Source organism: Phyllostomus discolor, chromosome 2 (genome assembly GCF_004126475.2).
Source record: "Phyllostomus discolor isolate MPI-MPIP mPhyDis1 chromosome 2, mPhyDis1.pri.v3, whole genome shotgun sequence".
NCBI lineage: Eukaryota > Metazoa > Chordata > Mammalia > Chiroptera > Phyllostomidae > Phyllostomus > Phyllostomus discolor.
The window spans coordinates 42,882,964-42,895,642 of record NC_040904.2 but is presented as its reverse complement, the minus strand read 5'-3'; the positions used below and the strand labels follow the sequence as shown (position 1 = coordinate 42,895,642).

The 12,679-nt window shown below is 35.5% G+C and overlaps 1 long non-coding RNA gene across 1 annotated transcript in view; it reads left to right on the top strand.

Moving 5' to 3' along the window:
* LOC118498818 overlaps window positions 1–7,897 on the top strand; it is a 40,950-nt gene extending 33,053 nt beyond the window's left edge. The window contains exon 3 of the long non-coding RNA XR_004901286.1: window positions 7,764–7,897. This is a non-coding gene — a long non-coding RNA (uncharacterized LOC118498818). The remainder of the gene's footprint in view (window positions 1–7,763) is intronic.
* Window positions 7,898–12,679: the final 4,782 nt, after the last annotated feature.

Sequence of the window (12,679 nt, the reverse complement as noted above, 5' to 3'; positions counted from 1 at the left end):
AGGGCCCAGAAATCTTAAGGAACTCCTAAATATTAAAACCAATCAACCAGACTGCCGGCCAAAAAACAACCAAACCAATTGCCTAGAATCAGATCATGGGAGAAATAATCTGCAGAAAATATGGCCCAAAACATGCCAAAAGAGTACTTCTACACATCTAGGAACAATTCTGGGGAAAGCCAGGCTCCAAGTCAGTAATTACTGGGAGAAGGAAGGATTGCTGGGCACACATCTGAGTGTGTAATTGGCAGCTCCTTTTGTTGTTGCTGGGCAGTCCTCCTCTCTTCTCTCTCCCACCTGTGCTGATTTTGGGCAACAGCTGAGCTGGCCCACAGGCTAAGTGAGAGAGAGCTCTGGAGCCAGGGCGGGGAGTTGCCCCAGGCAGTTACTCTTTCCCCTCCAGGAAGGCTGGGGAACCTCTACACTCAGAAAATAAAATACCAGTAAGCTCTTGGCAGTACCTCCTCTCTTTCCCCCATAATTACTGAGGCTGCCTTAAGTAAGCACAGCAAGCAGGCATGCAGAGACTTTCAAAGATCAGTCCATATTCTTGAGTAATAGAACAAACAGAAGAATTTAAAATAAGTACAATTAATATCAGAGAGTTCCAAGAGATGATTGTATCCATAAAAATAACAACTAGAGATACTGGACATTAAATATTTGTCACAAAAGACTAATACACTCAATATATGAAGAGTTCCTGTAAATCAATAAAACCCCAACAATGGGGAAAATGGATGAGGATATAAATGGTTCTTAAATATTTGACAATATGCTCAGCCCCACCCATGGTAAGAAAAGTGCAAACTAAAAATGCAATTAGATAACATTTTAACCTATAAAATTAGTAAAGTTTGAATGCATTGAAAATACACTGATTTGGTTAAAGCAAGAAAAATAAGCTCTCACACGTTGCTTGCTGAGAGTAAGATCAGTACAATCTGTATGAAGAGCAGTTAGGATAGTTAGTCAGTACATGTCAAGTTATAAAATGCCCTTGACCTAGCAATTGCAGGGCTGGGAAGTTAGGTCACACATATGCATGTACACAGATGAAATTTTACTTGCATGTATATAAAGATATTAATTGTATACAAATAATTTTTTGGATAAGCACTGTATTGGAAGCAATAAAAATATCTACCAAGAGTAAACTGGTTAAGTAAATTATAGTAATTCATAAAAGGAAAAACCATGTCTTAAAAAAGATGGCATAATTTGTAAAATAGGCATTTATCCTACAAATATTCTTGAATGTTAGTGATGTACTTGCACAGATATGCTTGAAAAAGGAATGAAAGAATATATGAAAAACTATTTATTGAAGCATTTCATGTAATTGCAATAAGCTAGAAATAAGTCAAATAATCATTAATAGCGAGTATGGTATATTCAAATGACTAGGTCCCATTCCATTGTAAAAGTGATAAGATACTGGAAGTTCTCTCCAGATACACTGTTAAGTGAAAAGACAGTTATATATTATGTTATCTTTTTGTGAATAAGGAGGAGGAAAATAATTCCATTTGTTTTGTATAGAAAAACTTTGGAACAATGCAAGAAAATAAAAATAGCAGTTCCCTGGTTTGGTGCTAGAAACTGCGCAAAGGGGAATAAGAGCTAAATAATTTTCATGGTATATCCTAATTTAAAAATTTGAACAATATGAATACACTGCTTTTTCAAAGAATGTATTCTCTTTAAAACTTTTAAAAAGCAAAACAACAAAGTTCAGACAAAAAACGAAATGCCATATGTATTTGTGTTGAAAGATAAGAAAAATATATTGCTAAGGAAAACCAAAGCAAAATAAATAAAACACAAAAGCAGAATAGTATATGGAGTATAATACCATTGTGTTTTAAACATAAAAGCCAGGCTTCAAGACTTTGTATGAATAAACTATCTCTGGAAGGACACACGAGAAATGACACTGGCAACTGTCTCTGGGGAAGAGAACTGGAAGGCTAGGATATGGGGATAGAAGAGAGACTTACGTTTGACCATATTCCAGTTTGTACCTTTACGTATATTTTATGTGTGTGACTTATCAATTCAAAAAATAGCATAGTTTCTCAAAATGATATTACTATCAAGAGCTCAATAGATGAGTCGAATGGCATAATGAAAGTTATGTTAAAGAATCTCATTTCAAATTAAATATTATCATGAGTAGAGAATATACCTTAAATATGAGTATTGGAAATACATGATATTGTAAGGTTAAAAACTGGAAAAATTAAAATAAAATACATAACATTCAACCATATATGAAAACCAATTGAACAAATCTTTCTACTCTCAAATTAGTACAATAAATCTACTCTACCCTTAATCCATATGACACAAGAAAATTATGAAGAAAATATACAATTAGTAGCAAATTTAAACAAAAAATTTAAATTATGATGGCAAGAAGTCCTACTATATAAGTAATCACAAAAACTGTTTTTCTACTACTAAGAAACTCACTTTGGTTAAAAATTTTCAATTATATCTTATTTGTGTGATATTCCAAATAAATTATGTAGGTAAATTTAAAATCAAGGAAGGACAAGAAACGCATGTCAGGTTTATGCTACCTAAAATAAAGTTTATTTATGTATTGTTAAATTAACATAAGACAAAATAGAGTCCAAGAAAAAAGCATCAAAAGGGACAAAGAAGGGTATTTCATATTGAGAAAAGGAAAAATCTACAATAATATATAACAGTCATGAACATTATGTGTCCAACAACATAGACTTAAAGTATATAAATCAAAAACTGTTACAAGTACAAAGGAAAACCCATCAATTTCCGATCTCAGTGGGAGACAGCTCCCTAGGAATTAAACAGAACAATTAGACAAAAACAAGAAAGGATCTAGAGTTTTAAGTAACACTATTAACATGTTTAATAATTAACTTTGTACCCCCAAAAACAATGAATATACTGTCTTGTCAAACACATATAGCACAGAAGACTAACCATATAATTAATGTGTAGAGAAAATCTCAGCTAACTGCAGAAAGCAGAAGTCATACAAACCATATTTCCTGAACACAAAGCAATAAAATGAGAAACTAATAAGAATAGCACAAAACAAAACCCCAAACAAAAACAATAACAACCTCCACAAAACACCTATCCATTTGAATTATACAAGCTATTCTTCAAAATCAATTAAAAGAAGATAGCAAAAATCTGACACTTCCCTGGGATTGCAGAGTTGACTTTATTGAACCAGTACATTGGAAAGACAAGGGAGTTGAAAGCTCGTTTGAAGACAGCTGTGGTTTATTTAAATTAAATATATTGGGGTGACATTGGTTAGTAAAATTATGCAGATTTCAAGTACACAATTTTACATTGTCTGTATATTGTATTTTGTGTTTACTACCCGAAGCCTAGTGCCCTCCCATCCCCATTTATTCCCCTGTCCCCTTCTTCTGAGACAGCTGTGGTTTTAAGGAGTACCACCAAATTTAAACCATCCACGTGGCTGTACACCTTTATTCCAAAAAGGCTAATTTGTGGAAAATGTCAGAGAATAGGGCACTAGAACATTGTCATATCTGAAGCAGTTGCAGACAAACACCTTAATATTAAATTGTTGATATCATGAAAGTGGCTTAAAAATGGTAACATATACAAATATGTCTATATTTACATTTGGAGGAATAAAACATTAAAATATTAGGCTTATTCTTATGTGTCATCTTTCCCAAAGTTAGCAAGAAGCACATACCCATCTTAGGAAGTCTTTTGAATGAAAAAAAATCTCTAGGTACTTAACTTACTATGACAAATGGCACTGCCATTGAACTGCAATATTCTCCAGAAACTCTAGAACAGGGATGGAGGGAACCAGTTCAACATTGCTTAGTGAGAAAGTCCCAGATGAAAGGCACACCTGGACATGTGAGCAGGAGGCCCCCAGTGGCTAGCTTATCTTTAGCAGTTGCAGGTCTGGAGGAGCTCTGATAGGTAATTGTTCATTGTCGTCACCCCCATCACCAACTTGACAACTGAGACAACCCGAGTTCGAGTCTTCTCTTTCCCAGAGAGTATTGCATCTACACTTCCTATTCCTGCTTAATGTATCCTTCACTGTTTTTCATTCTGAACTACAACAGCTTAATGAATCAAATATCCCTTAATTAAAATAGCCTGAAAATTTTTATTGCTTAGTGGTATACACCTTTGAAAGTAAATCAGAAAATAAAATGTGACTGTCTCTCAGACAATGTGTACTCTGTAAACCTTGGAAATCAGGAAGATTGTATAATTGGCACCTTTCCTGAGTTCAACCAGTCAGGGCCAATTAAGGGGATTCACCAGTGTTAATTTTTCAAGCAGTAAAGAACCTGGCGATGTGAAAATGCATATGGCAAGCTAGAGCAAAGAAAGAAGCTTTTTGCTCAGTATGATACTGCCTCAGGGCTGGGACATGACACTTGTGATCTCACTTACTTATCTGATTACAAAGGATGATAAAGAAGACAGGAACATCTTTTAACTGCAGGGGAAATTTCAGCTCTTCAAGGAAGGAGCTGTATCATATCAGTTGTGAATGGTTACATCCAAGAAGGTTTTTTTTTTGTTTGTTTGTTTTTCCCCACTATCTTCTCCCTGAGGCAACCCCACCCCATCAGAGTGAAAGAAGGAGATGCACAGATGCACACAGAAGGTGAATTTTAACCTTATGTATATTTTAGTCTTGCAATGATATTACTTGTTGGAAATTAGCTCATTAAGAAAGATCTACCTCCATTATTAATTCTCACTGTACTTGCTTTTCCTCTGAAACCTGCTAACCACATCCTCTTTGGGACAGCATAGAATATTAGGAAAGAATTATTGAATATTTTTATATTTAAAAAATAGTTCTTAGGGACTTTTAAAAAACTAACAGGGAAGTGGAATTCTCCTAGTTTTTGTTTTTAAGTGTTTGAAAAGGGATTGTTCTATATAGATTGCTCCACCAATGAAAACTGCCAGAGAGTTAGACTTGCCATTTTTTTTCTGATATCATAAGCCAAATGGACTTCTCTGAAATAAATTATGGGTCTTTTTGAATGCAATGCAAAGACTTTCTATTTTTACAATATCAAACTATAAATACTGAAGACCTTATAGATACAATTGAAAGCATCTGGCTTTAGTTCTCTCTCTTCTATAAAGAAGCAACCTGTTAGTTATAAAATAGTTCTACTTTATGCGGATTTCTTTAAAACTGAATTGGCTTACATCAGTTTCTACAAAGGTAAAGCCAAGAGAAAAGATGATACTTTTAAATAGACAGCTTTTTTTTTTCAAGTAAAACTCACAAGATTTAGAAGTAAAAAAAAATAGGTTTAAATTCTGGCCTGTCCATCATGTACATAATTTAAAGCACATTTCTTACGTCAGTTTCTTTGACTGTGAATTGGGGGGCACTAATACTTCATTTATTAGATTTTTGTGAGGGTTAAAGAAATCTATGGACTGTGAGTCTCTTGAAAGTTGGCATCATATTTTATTAATATTTTTCTTTTAATTTTTATTAATCATTATTCCTCAGTCAAACCTTCTATGTAGTGTGACTAGGTTGTCAGAGACTTAAATATTAATTTTAGTATAATTACTTTTCCTGTGAAACCTTCTAGTCATATCCTGTGTGATTTATATCACCTCCTGATTTACTATTAGATATAATAAAGATTCATATAAATACATGGCCTAATACTAAGGTGGTGATTCTTGCCAGTAAAGATGTTCTAAACCTGCATCTATTTTTTCAGTTACTTCTTTGACCTGATTTTCCACCACTCTGCACTCTGCTCACTCTGCTCTAGCAACATGGACCTCCCTGCTGTCTCTGGACCTTTGCACTTGCTGTCTTGAGTGCTGTTTCTCTTGATACCCACATGTCCTGCTCAATACCTCCTCCTTTTTGCTCAGGTCTCATCAGCTAAATTTACTCTCACATCCTTTTTGACACAGTAGTAAAACATTCAACCATTCTAATCACCTGGGCCCCTTTAAAACTCCAGCCTATAAATACCCCATTACTTTTTTCCATAGCACTGTCACCAGTTGGGGAAAAAATATGTATTTATTTATTTTTTGCTTCTTGCCTGTCTCCTTTCACAAGAATGAAGCATTCTTGGGCCAGGGATTTTGTTTTTGTTCTTGCAGTTGATACTCAATAAATATTTGCTGAATGAATGATTAAATGCTTAAGCAAATGAATTCATGTTCATAGGAGAATTTTTAAATATTTCTTTCTTTACTCCAGACCAAGATTGGACTCACTAACACAGTTCCAGGACTGAATATAAATACTTTTATTAAAATATTCAGCATCTCTTACAATTATTTGTCTTTATATCTGTCTTTGAGAGTTGGCGACTCTGTAGTATTTATTTCTGTATCTTTCCCTTTAGCAGTGGGTAGCTGTAGTAGGCTCTTACACTTTCATTAAACAGAACAAATGGACATAATCTAGCATAGCTTTTGTAGTTGTCTAACCTAATCAAGGAATGTCACTGTGATATTACATTTGATATGGTTATGCTATATATACCACACATTTTTTCAAGGATTGAAGACATCAGTTGAGTACTCCAGGGTGTTTCTCTTCTTCTTGTGGGGATACCCGAATGACACTACTTTTCCCAGCTCCTGCTCCTCAGCCACAGGTGTCACAGAGACAGAGCTCCCTGCCTCCTGCGGAAGAAAAGCATCTGAATTATGTCAGTGCTAAAAATTGGTGGGCTCTGTGTTTTGCTTTCTTTAAAAAGCAATTCCTAGAGGAAGAAAATGTTTTTGATTAGCCATTTTGAGCCACACTTTCTCAAGTGAGATTCTGTGAAGAGGTGTTTAAATGTTAGCTTCGTTTTTGTAAACATATGCATACTAGTTCTTTCACAGAACCAGAATGATTTTCCCTGATCAAAGATTTGCTTGAAAATCATTCTTTCCTTAACGGTGAAGTGTCTATTTTGTCACAGTGATATTCTAAGAACTCTCTATAGAAATTAATAGGTACATTTTTAAAAAATCTAATGCATTGTGTTTTCTATATAAAGAGGGTAGATGATGCTTTGACCTTGAATCAGAGTCTTGGGCATTTGAGCTGTTTTCTCAACAATGCTATTAGAGCCACATGTGAGAGACGACTGCCTGGGGCTGAGGTATAAGCACTGGTCTTCCTAAAGAGTAGATGTATGTTTGAATTCAATGGCTAAAAGCTGGATGCATGCCCGGGAAACATTCAGGAGAACTGCTTCTTGTTAGTGTGGGATGGACTAGACATCAGCACCTCCGTGTTTTCCTCCCACTCTGGCTACTTTCCACTTATGCCTGTTATTTATTTTTCCTGGATATCACCTCTACCTAAAAAGTATTTTAAACAGTCCAAGATCCTAAACATTTAAGCAATCTTAATGTTTTTTGGTTTCTGACTCTCCAGTCTGCTCAATCAATCATATCTATGAATCTCCAAATTTTAGTATGCCCTACCTAGAAGATAAATGATGATTTTGTAATGATGAAAGTAATTACCTTAAGAGTATGCATAATGTGCCTCATAATTTATATGTCAGGTTACTGAAACAACTATGTATTTGACGTGTTTGCTTTTTACCCTGAAGAATGCCTAGATAATAACCTGTTTGAGCACGCAGCAAAGAGCAACTGTAACAGGATCCTCGTCCTGTTAACAGGTCAATGTGGCTGTTCTTGCTGTGCTGACTAATAATTAGGTATCTTTATACTTTTGCTTGCTTCCTCAGGAACATCCATTACTGACTGAGGCCGCACAAGTGGAGGCCGCATCTGAAGGATGGGGACATGCTTCCAGTGACATTATCTGGAGTATCAACAATTTTTCCATCTGTTTCTCATCATTTGCAAGATTTTTTTAAAGGGGGATAAGCAAGTCAAGGACTACATTATTTCTTCAGACATTGGATTTTTATTTTCTTTTAGCCAGTCAAGTGAGCTTAGACTTGAGCCTGGAGGCCATCTGAGACTGCTTCAGTACAAAGTCTTTGAGCACATTTAATTTTTCAGAAGGGCAAAATGCAGTTTGGGATCTACTTCATGGCTTAAGTCAACTGATTTGGTCTATCTTCCTACCCCAACAAACCAATATCCATACAGCTATCTTGCTAAACTGTCTCTTGTGGGAGTGCACAGTGACACTAATACCATAATATCTCATCAGTAAATCTCTCAGGTGCAGATAAGGACCTTTAATGATCCACTGAACATTCCAGGTACCAGAAGAATCCAGGAAGGTGATACCTGACTGCACTCAGTCACCCAGGACAGAGGCCTGGAGGTCATCCTTGACACCTTCTTCTCTTTCATTCCCCACAACCAAGTAATGCCCAAGTCCTGTTGACTTGACCCCCTGTACATACGCTCAAGTGATTCTCTCTATGTTGGCAGTTACTGTCATTATTTGGGTCCTAACCTCTACTCTCATAGTTTCAATACCTGTTCAATTAATCTTCCAAACCAGATTGAAAGCTAAACTTTCTGAAGTGCAAATCTATTTCTTTCAACAATGAGTGGATTTTAAAAAGCTCACCAGCAATATACTTACTTTAGTGGTTTTATATATGTATATATTTGACAATTGCTACTGATTTTTCACATATAGAGATGATATAAAACATAGTTTTGACATAAACATCTTAGGTTATAATAGCAAGTTTATTTAAAGAAAAATACTAAGTAAAGGACAATATAGGTAAAATGGGTCTAAGGCCAACATTGGGAAGGCAGAACAAGAATCATAGTCCATCCAATTGAGTTGTAATTATTTGCCTACTTTTCTGTCTCCCCCATTAGACTATGAGTCTCTCTAGAATGGTGATGACCCCTTCACAATCTGGCCACGTGGGAAAAGTAAACTTTTTTTTTTTGAATGAATGAAGTCAGACAAATTTAGTTTGGATAGTGTCAGAACAAGGACATGGGTTAATGGTAATTGATAGGATGAAGTTTAGACAAAATGGCAATGTCAATAAAGATAGCATCTTCAATATCCAACCTTTGAAATGCTTCAGTGATGATTTAGACATGTGTTTTGGAAACCGGTTCAAACATGTTTTTTAGGCAATGAAAGTCAAATATTCAGTCCATTTTTTGGATGGTTAGTTTTCATAGTACCAAACATCCAAATCATAAAAATCATTCAGAAGATTGATTCTTTAGCTTCCATCATAGTCTTTCTCTTTTGATCTCTAAAAAGTTGCCCTCTGAAATAATAGCTCTAAATGTTACAAATTAGATTAAAAATGAAAGTACAAGATGCAGACAAGATGCTTTTTTAAGTGCTTTTATTTATGGATGTGTGGCCTTGGATTTAATTTGCTTTCACTGCTATCTTTTTTCCGAATTCATGCAGACTTGTAGGGTATAAGAGCTTAAGGGATTTCAGGACGATTTGACCTCCTTCGGTCATTAAAAACACCAGTGCTGAGAGAGGTTAACACACCCTGTCTTAAGGCTAGATTAAGGCAGAGTTGAGACTAGAAGCCAGATCTCCTGGCGTTGGGGCTAGAGTGCTTCACTCCAGGGCGTGCTGCTGCTCTTTCTCTGAGCATTTCTTCCTGTGCCTGAATTGACCTCCTCCCTCAAGTGGGTAGCCATTAATTTGTTTGCATTATTAAATGGGCTGAGCCAATTTAAATGAGCCATTTTTCCCTTAATGGTCCATTTCTGTAAGTAGGTTACTTCCCAGAGTTTCTTCAGCAGATCACCACATTATACAATAGCCTACCACTACAAAACTCAGTGCATAATTTACCAAAAAAATCTTCCCTCATTCTTTATGGATAGCAGTTGAGTCAGTGAATCGGTGAATTGAGACAGACGTTAGCAGTTAAAAGGTGGTCTTAAAGGTAACTCCATCACTTTATGGAAGACAGTATATGTATATAGCTCTTGTTGCATAGAATGTAAGAATCCCCCCCCCTTTCTAAAGTTTATTTTTATTTTTATTTTAGTGAGAGGGGAAGGGAGGGGGAAAGAGAGGGAGAGAAACATCAATGTTGAAGAGAAACATCCATTGGTTGTCTTTCATTTACATCCTGACTGGGGATTCAACCTGCAACCCAGGCATGTGCCCTGACTAGGGAGGGAAATGGTGACATTTTGGTTTGCAGGACAGGGCCCAACGAACCGAGCCATACCAGCCAGGGGTATAAGAATCACTTTTGAAAAAGCCTCAAGTGATTTGGAAATGCAATTCACTCTCTGATCTGGTAGGAATAATGCCCTCAGGAATATTTTCCTATTTACATTAAGATATTTGTTTCCATGAAGAATTTTTAATGACAGATTTTAAATACAACATCACAGAAGTAAGTGCAAAGTCCCAAAGGCGTTTTGGAGAAGTGGACTGCAGTGTAAGGACCTAGAACTCTTCCTCACTGGGTGACTTGGACCATGACGTGGAACTGGGTGTTTTACTGGTGGCCTGTTAAGCAGCTGCCCAAGCCTTTCTTAGTTTACTCTGCTTTTCCATCTGTTTTACCTGTCTCTATTTCTGAATAATTTATTTTGCCATCTGCATAAACAGAACACCTGGCTGAAGCCTAACTCCTACACCTAAATAATTTAGAGACAATAACCTCTTGAGTCTTTATTGGAATAATGTAATGAATTTGAAGAACAAAGCCCTTACATAAATAACTCTTGGGGACACTTCTAGTGTTTTAAGTATTACACTAACAGTTTAAAATGCTAATATTAATCTATTTTTAAAATTAGAATTGCCTCTAAATTTGTGGGGTTTTTTCCTTAATGTATTAGGGCTAGCAGTTGTTTGAGGTTATTGCTGGAGTCTTCATTTAGAAGAATCATGGCTGTTTGTAGACAGTTGTGACTTCATTAGAGCCTAAACTAAAAATCTGCTCAACTCCCGACTGCCTGCGAGAAATAGCAGCAACTTCACGTGCATTTTTCTAACAGTTTACTTCACAAATGCTTAGATCTCTATTGCCAAATGTGCAAGGCATTGTATAAGAAGTATTTCATCCTGGATGACTCTGCTTTGGCTGACGTTATATCTTGGTGAAGCAACTATTTCAAATGTTTTTTTTCACTGTGAAAAGAAACTCAATTGTGATACAGATTTGTGAATTGAAGGCAAATATTCAAGTGAATCCCTATAATCAATTTATTAGTAAATACTCATGAATTCTAAGTCATTTAATTTTCAGTGGTGACATGAATGAAAGTATGACATGTCAGATCTCTACTTAGCTGCTTACTAGCTTTGTGACCTTGAGTTGATTTCCCTGACCTTTCTGGGCCTTGGTTTTCTCATCTGTACAGTGGGGAAAGTAATAATCATCCTATAGGCTCTAGAGGCTCTAGAGGGTGGTGTGTATAGCATTTACACAGTTATTGAATAAATAGTACCTTTCACCAATATTTATGCAAATGGAATAAAGACTTAAGAATAGATTATTCTGGGTATCTTGGATAGCTAAGATTTAAGCAGTTTTTGAAATTACTAATTTTGGAAAAATTCTAAAATTTTATTATACCATTCCTTTTATTTTTGTTTAGAATATAGTCAACATAATTTTAATTCAAAAGTATTCCTTAATGTAAATAATGACTGTACTCTATATGCTACATACTACCTGTATAGAATAATTCTACAATGTTCACAGACAAGTTAAGGTACAGCTTACTGGGGGTTTTCCCCCCTATCTTTACTGTTTCTATATAAGTTTTCCTTTTGAGGTCTTAGAAGTGCCATTTTTAATTTTATGTCTCCTCCCTGGCTAACAGCTGTCATTTCTTGCTATAGCTGATAGGTTTGCCTGTGGCCCTCTCTCTCTCTCATTTTAATTTTCTGTTTATAATGTGTTGTAGGTTTAGAACACAGAGTTCTAAGAGATGAGTTTTCCTATGTGTGCATTTTAGTGCAAGGATTTTGAGACATTTTGTTATTCATTGGCCAGTGGCTCTCAATTTGTGCCAGATAGCTGGTTTCTGAATACCCTGAATGTAATGTCTTGAAAATCTACTATTTCACAGAAACTCAATTGTTTATTCTATAAAGATTTGGTTATTACATCAGCTAGGAAAGAGATGGAGTAAATTCTGATTCATCCAAATTTTAAACACTTTTTTAATTCAAACAACTAGACTAAGGCTAGCAAAAGCACAAGTCAAAAAGTAAGAGTAAGTTATGCTTGATGCAGTTTTTTATTATATATGAATTTATGGTGTTCAAATTATTTGAAAAATATTCATCTTCATTATGGAATTTCTTCTATGAACCCAGCAATGTGTAAGGTGATGAAAATATCAAAGAAATAAAAAACATTTTGTGTTTATAATGATGTTAGCCTGGTGAGGGCAGGATTGGGGTGAGCAAGGAAGGCAACAACAGAAACAAATAAGTAGAATAAAGTAGAATATGAACTATATATACAAGTATGTTCAGAGTATAATTGAGGGAACAAAGGTAAGAGTGGTCCGTTCTACCCCTTGGGGCCCAAGAAAGGGGGCACGCAGATGTGGAGACAGGTTTCTATAGGAAGTGAGATGAGATGTGTCTTAAACAATGAATTGCTGTTCTTTTCACTTATTTATTTATTTTAATTGTTTTCTTTGTTGATTTTAGAGAGAGAGAGAGAGAGGAAGGGAGGGAGAGAAACATGCACCTGTTGTTTTA